The sequence below is a fragment of the Protomyctophum parallelum genome, assembly GCF_964188405.1.
Source record: "Protomyctophum parallelum genome assembly, chromosome: 13".
Classification (NCBI taxonomy): Eukaryota; Metazoa; Chordata; class Actinopteri; order Myctophiformes; family Myctophidae; genus Protomyctophum; species Protomyctophum parallelum.
Window position 1 is genome coordinate 24,092,431 of NC_139708.1, and position 7,827 is coordinate 24,100,257.

A 7,827-nucleotide genomic window follows, 5' to 3' on the forward strand; every position below is an offset into this window, starting at 1 on the left:
GCCTCTCTGCAAGCTCACAACTGGTTGTGGACACTTCTATAGGTCTGACTCTGCTATTAATTTCTGTACCAAGTCGCCAGAGCAATGGTAAAGTGTCTATCATTTTTTAATTATATGGAGAGAAAAGTCGAGAGTCGGGATCTGGAGATTGCTGACAGACAATGAAAGAAACATATACTTCCACTCACAATTTAGGTGGCTTTAGGTGGTACTTATTCCTTCATTAAAAAATATGATTGGCACCTCATAAGTGTAAATATAAAATCCAATATAATATAGCCTACAATTGAAACCTGCTACTGCAGTGATTTTATCCTGTGTTCAATGCGTTGCTGCGTTTGTGTGTGGACATATATCTCTGTCGTATGGCCAGGGATTTCTTCTAAAACGGAGGACGAAAATATCCGTTTTGCAAAAGATCCATGCACGTATAGCCTGGGCCTCAGAAGGCATGTGATGTCTTCGTCTAATGAAACGATCATCTCATTAATCATTGACATGGCGTTATTTAGGCTATAATGATCAACTTGTATGGGTGATCATTTTATGTATATCAAATATTCTATTAACTCAAGGTAATTAATGCTACAGCTCTGAATATAAATGTCGGAACTGGTGTAAAATGGAGAATAAGTCTGTTGCAGTGTTGCACTGAAAACCAGAACAGGTACGCTCGCCCCTTTTCCAACTCACCCCCACGAAAAGTGAAGAGCGGTCGCCCTGGGATTTCGAAAAGTGAAGGCGGCTTGCCCCAAAGCCATGAATAGCTCGCTCCCAAAGTGTGATTATCTCGCCCCACAGCGTGGATATCTCGCCCCAAAGCACGAATATCTCGCCCCATGTTTATTTCATGTTTATTTTACCTTATTTCTCATATTAGAACCTTTAGAATCAATGTTGTTTGTCAAAGGAGAACATTTAGAACCAGTTTGTTGTTGTTGGTCAAATTAAAATGATGCATGGTACCCAGGGGGCAAACCACCCTTTTTTTAGGAAACCTGCATTTGCCATGACCTCAAAGGTTGTCCACCAGAAATAATATCTAAATTGTCAAAATTAATAATATCGAAATTGTGCTTTACCATGATTTCTGAGTGTTGACTGTTTTGGCAAACACAAGCAATATTAATCCATTGGCTAATGTATGGCCCAGAAGGGACATATATGGCCCAGGCGGTGGCGTAACCGTCTGGGCACCCGACTGGTAAACCAGTCGCAGTGTGCCGCGGGTTCGACTCCCGAGCCCGACACGGCCTTTACTGCATGTCTTCCCCCATCTCTCTCCCGTTTCCTGTCAGCCTACTGTCTGTCCCTTCAAAAAACCAATAAAAGGCGTAAGCCGCAAAAAAATATCTTAAAAAAAAAAAGAAAGAAGGGACATATATCCTTGAGCTTGCATATTGTCAATATGGCTGCAAAAGAAAAGAGACAATGTCTCTTTTCTTTTTCACGTTTCACGTTTCGGGTAGTCACCATCTTGTAAATATGCACAATAAGGGTCCAGACACACCCAATAATAAAAAATAGGTATTCCATTGAGTCTCTCATGGTCAGAAACCATGAAATAGACACCAAGTTTGCATTTCTAGCTCATCTGGTTCAGAAGTTAGTGCCAAACCTATATTTTCTGATTTCCAGCAAAATAAATTGACCGGGTTGTCCATATAGGTTGTGATCCTATGAGATATTATTTCTGGTGGACAACCTTTGAGGTCATGGCAAATGCAGGTTTCCTAAAAAAAGGGTGGTTTGCCCCCTGGGTACCATGCATCATTTTAATTTGACCAACAACAACAAACTGGTTCTAAATGTTCTCCTTTGACAAACAACATTGATTCTAAAGGTTCTAATATGAGAAATAAGGTAAAATAAACATGAAATAAACATGGGGCGAGATATTCGTGCTTTGGGGCGAGATATCCACGCTGTGGGGCGAGATAATCACACTTTGGGAGCGAGCTATTCATGGCTTTGGGGCAAGCCGCCTTCACTTTTCGAAATCCCAGGGCGACCGCTCTTCACTTTTCGTGGGGGTGAGTTGGAAAAGGGGCGAGCGTACCTGTTCTGGTTTTCAGTGCGCAACACTGCAACAGACTTATTCTCCATTTTACACCAGTTCCGACATTTATATTCAGAGCTGTAGCATTAATTACCTTGAGTTAATAGAATATTTGATATACATAAAATGATCACCCATACAAGTTGATCATTATAGCCTAAATAACGCTATGTCAATGATTAATGAGATGATCGTTTCATTAGACGAAGACATCACATGCCTTCTGAGTGTGGCTATTGGAGAGCTCCTAGTTGCGCACGGTCCACGGATACTTGTTATTTTTTCCAGTGGTTCCTAAATGCTATAGTTTCTTCGAATATATCTAATCTTCACATGTTGTCGCGCTGTGATGCGTTTTATTATTATTATTAGAGAGAGAGAGAGAGCGAGAGAGAGATACGGAGGGAGAGACTGGCGGTGCGTAAGGCAGTCCATATGCGCGCTGAAGGCTGATGCAAGACGCAGTGTGTGAGACGTGAGAGTGTGTGTGTGTGTGTGTTGTCGCTGCTCCCTGGTGATCGCTGATCAGATAGGCTATACAACACTATACAGCAACTGGCCTAATCATTATGATTGACTACTATTGGTATGTCTGTAAACGAGTAAACTATTGGTATGTCTGTAAAAGAGAGAGAGAGAGAGAGAGTCGAGAGAGGGAGAGAGGGCTCAGGTTAGCCCGGCGCTGTGGCGCTAGACAGGCAGTGAAGCTCCAGGGCTCCGTGCTGCGGAGCCCTGTTCAGCACTTAGCCGTGTTTGAGGCCATGTCAGCGGGGGGAGACGGGGAGAGCATGGAACTCGTCACGCGAAAAAAAAAAAAACGCAACAGTTTACCGTAAAACTTACACGTCAACTCAATGTCATTGTAACGAAGATTTCCGACCGATTTTTTTATTTTTTATGATACTTTCACGTAGTATGACGCAGAAAGTTACCTCAAAACAGGTAGCCTTTAGTGCGCTAGCCACTCAGCTTGACTAGATGCTAGGCACGTCAGAGCCTGAGATATAGTCACGTGTCGTTTGAAATCGTTTTCATTCAGACCACGTGATGTCCCTTATCAGCAACGTTAATCTCGGGCCGTGACATACCCCCTTTAAGTAGTGAAAATGGCAAAATAGCACAAAAGCTCACAACGTGGTGCAAAGCGATGTGTTGTGAGTTTGTATATCTGCTATTTTCACTAGTCAAACTTTGGGTCCCGGGCAAATGTCCAATTTATCTTTTGGGTCTTCAGCCAGAAAGCCAGAAAGTCCTACAAATGAGTGCTTATCAGGGTCCTTGCTGCTTGCGGAGGTACCAGGGGGGGTCCCTGGGGGTCTCCACTAACTCTTGAGAGCGTTCAAATGGACCCATGGATCCATCCATTGGTTCCATTTGTACACCCAAGAGTTATCTGGGGTTTTGTTTTATTGATACTAGTCAGAAATGAAAACAGCATGTGGTACAGTATTAAAGACAACGCTAAAGGGATAAAACAAAACACTTGTTTGCATTGTGGTCCTATGAATGAAAAAGGGTCCTTGAAATGAAGACTTGAGAATTACTGCTATACATTCATCCATCATTCATATTTGCTGCATGTAATTGCTTTTGCAGTTCCAATGGGCCCACATGGGTCTGTGTAACCCTGAGTGTACAAATGGACCCTTATGGATCCATTTAGTTACATTTGTACAGTTAAAGGTGAAGTGTAATTTGTAAAGTGTTGCATATCTATGTTCTGTATTCATTTCTATAGTTTTCAGTAATCTCTCAAGACAGATTCAGACCCACCTTTTTTGCTGATGGGTTCCCATATTATTGAGTAACAGATATTCCTGTCTCCATTGCTTTAGTAAACAGAAAATATATTTTCATATTACAGTACCAGTTTTATCCAGTTAGGACAGAGTCACGGATAGATGAATCATTTAGGAATCAGGATATAAAACTATAGCCTCGTTTCCAGCCTTTTGGCTACTCATTTCCGAGGATAAAAAGCTATAAACTCAATCTGATAAAAGGGTACTAAAAGGGGATACAATTGGCAACCCACCTGAAAATGTAGCCAGTGCCTACTACAGTATTTTATGTTTATGTAAATAGCTCAGCTGAAGAGATGTAGACCCCTGTTATCTAACGAACACTGCTATGGCAATTATTACTCTCAGAATATATAGCTTTACATTTTTTAACAACGTTTAGTTTTAACACAAAAAGGGGAAAGATTAACCACACTACCTGCATGGGGATTCTATGAAATGGGGGTGTGTGCGGTCCAATGATGAATTATCAAACAGGGGCAGGGCCTACTTTTAATACGTTTGAGAATCTTTATCTTACTGTACTGTGTACTCTCTGCTGCCCCATCTGACGGAGTCGGGTTATGGCCGGGCGCGAGACCCTTTTCTCCCGAAAGAAAAAGTTTGGAATGGATATTTTTCTGTGTGATGTCACAATGACCACGTCACAACTATTCCCGCTTCTACACTTCAAGCATGAAGCATGGCTCTGAGCAGAATGCATTTTCTTTCACAGAGGTACCTACCATGAGGTAGGTATTTTATATTTATTATTTAAACAGTTTGTCTTGGCATCAGATAATTAGCATTCATGCCATTCTAGTGAATGGCACACGTATGCTGACATGCAAAATGTCGCTGACTAGGCTATGCCTATTTACATCATTTATTGTGGTACTGGTACCGTACTGGTAAATATTTACTAAATAGTGGTAATATGGACATTGGGACGGGTACATTGGGATTGGGCACCACCCTGTTTTTCATCTGAACATTCTGAGAAACATTTATATCATAAGTACAGTAAGGCAGTGTGTGTATTGATTCAACTATGCGCTCTGCAGACACCTACAACAGCTGTGTCGTGTCAAAAACCAATATGGCGCGAGCAAGTGAGAGGAGAGAGCTGAGAAGTTGTCTTTATCAGAGCCTCTACTAGGCCAGGCAAGTCGTCTTCAGTTTAAAGCCTGGTTTATAGGCTAGGCCTATACGTATGTCGGTGTTTAAATTCTCGCCGAAAATAACAAAAAACGATTTGGCCCGGCAGGCGGCAGGCCCGCAATTAATGCACCTGGCTGTCCCACACTGTCCCTGGGCCGTGGACAGTGGCTATGACTGAGTATGACAGGAATGGACTTGACAACTGCAAAAGTGTGGACTTCGTTGGCACTGTCTGTGAGTAGGGCTGTTGGCATGTTCTATTCATGTATTCTCTACATTACATTATTGTACACTTTGTCCAGTCCTCTGTCCCTGCAGCAGAAACCACGGAATTGTCAAAGTACGTCAGTTCACTCAAGCCAATGGAATAGTGTATAGTATGGAGCATTTTGCTGGGGCAGCCATGCAGACAGGGTTCTATCTAGCCGCAATTTGCAACTCTAGATTTTTTTACAATCTGTTGAATCTAGAGTTGCAATACCCTCCATCCACTTCCTATTCATGATTTTCGGTTTCTGATCTGCTGGTCTTAAATGACGTTAAACTCACCAACATTGCAGCTGTAGTCCAAGCTTGAATTATCCTCTTTCAATCTGCCGAGCTTGTTTTTCATAAAAATCCCCCGTAGACATGTTATGAGTTACTTTCTGTCCAAAATATTCCAAGAGTGACATTTCCGAGCCGCCATTTGTATTTTTGCAACGTGCCGTAAAACAAGATGTGAGGGGGAGCGCTTGTTTAATAGAATCTTACCTGCGCAGGTAAGACACCCAAAGAAGAGGCAGACACAGTGCGACGCCCCATCACACACAGCCTTCTATTAAACAAGCGCTCCCCCTCACATCTTGTTTTACGGCACGTTGCAAAAATACAAATGGCGGCTCGGAAATGTCACTCTTGGAATATTTTGGACAGAAAGTAACTCATAACATGTCTACGGGGGATTTTTATGAAAAACAAGCTCGGCAGATTGAAAGAGGATAATTCAAGCTTGGACTACAGCTGCAATGTTGGTGAGTTTAACGTCATTTAAGACCAGCAGATCAGAAACCGAAAATCATGAATAGGAAGTGGATGGAGGGTATTGCAACTCTAGATTCAACAGATTGTAAAAAAATCTAGAGTTGCAAATTGCGGCTAGGTTCTATCGGGCTGGCTACAACTATACCTTTTTCTTCCAACAATGCCTGTCGAAATCATGTCACTTAAAGCCTTTGGTTGTGATTTTCCAGTGGAAACTGTTGTATACGGTTTGCAGTGGATAAGCAGTGGCCTGCTTAATTGTTTACCAGTCCAATACCAAGCATCAAGACAAGAGCGTGTCGGGTGTTTTAGATTTACCAATCCCAAGATACCAGTCAGAGACATTTGAAGATTAAATAGCAATATGTTTGAACTCTTTTAATTGGTTTTGTGTCTGTTTTATGAGCACACCGTTTTAATTGTCTAGTATTTGTATTCCGCCAGCAGAGAGCAGCAGTTGACGTCCTCTCTGCTACTTCCTGGTAGCTTTGAGTTGATAATTAGATCTCAGAGATGTCTACAAGCAAGTTAGAACGGCATATTGAAACACTTTATTTAATCTGTATGTGCGGTCATGCACTTAAGAGCTAGACTAAAGACTCTTTAGTCGACTAAAGAGTCATGACACGATAGCCAAGTAGCAACGCAGCACCGTATAGCCTACAGTAGCTCCTAAATTCTGCAGTTGTTTCTCATAATTTGTCCTACAACTTAAAATTGCCTGGCTATTTCCCTCTACCGAGAGTTTGTATTTCCTGGTTGGATCTGTTACGCTGGCCTGAAAGTGTAGCTAAAGAAAAACAAACATAATATGCCCTTGCGTTTAATTTGTGGTTTACTTGGTTTTAGAGACCCTTGATGGAAAATAAAGTTTATATTGCAAGTCGTTACAAAGAACACGACCACGGCACACTATCTTAATTGGCTATACAATGTATATTTCCTTTGGTGCATCAGAAGGGACGAGAAAACAAAATCTATAGCAGGTAGTATGGTAAGCTTTAAGCTAATGAACCAGTTTGTTCAATAAGTAATGGCAGGTTGCTTGTGTATCTGTCTTCCCCAAAGTAGATCTCAATGGCTTGTGGTGGTCAGCTGCGGAATGATGACATGGTGTGGCATTACAATTCATATGAATGTTCAGGACTCAGGAGTGAAAGCTTAACCATGCACTAAAGTATTTTTTATGAAATCTGACTCTGGCCTTACTATATAAAGGCTCAATTAAATCACTGTGATTTGGGCCACTGAGTATTACTATTATTGTAGATCAAAGTCAGAAATGGAATTACCGGTAAGTCTATTAAGTACATATCAAGGGAACTGGACATGGTAGTTGGTGCAGAGTCTGCAGACACTTTTATTCATCTGGGATAGAATAAAAAAAAGATCATCCTACTAATGATCCTAATATTAAGTACATCATGTCATTGAGCAAGCTTACATTTCATTCTCAGTAGTTTAGCCTGACTGTTCAATATGAAGTCCATTTCAAATCAAGATAATTTGTCTACACTTGATTGTAAACTAAAAATAAGAATGAAGTTACTTATTTTACAGCCTTGAGACAACTAGTAGCCAAGTAAAAATAAAGGAGGGCCAATAAGGGATCCTCTTGGATTTTATTATTTAGAGAATCTAAGAAGTTTATTGTGTTTAATTTAATCTATTCAAGACGAATGATGTTTGTCGAGCAAACAATGAAGGCTTATCTTTAACCCTGGAGACTCCTAATCCCTGAAATACCTTTAGGGAAGTGGAGATTTGCTTAATTGAGTTGTTGGGAAGCCAATAAACCCTACA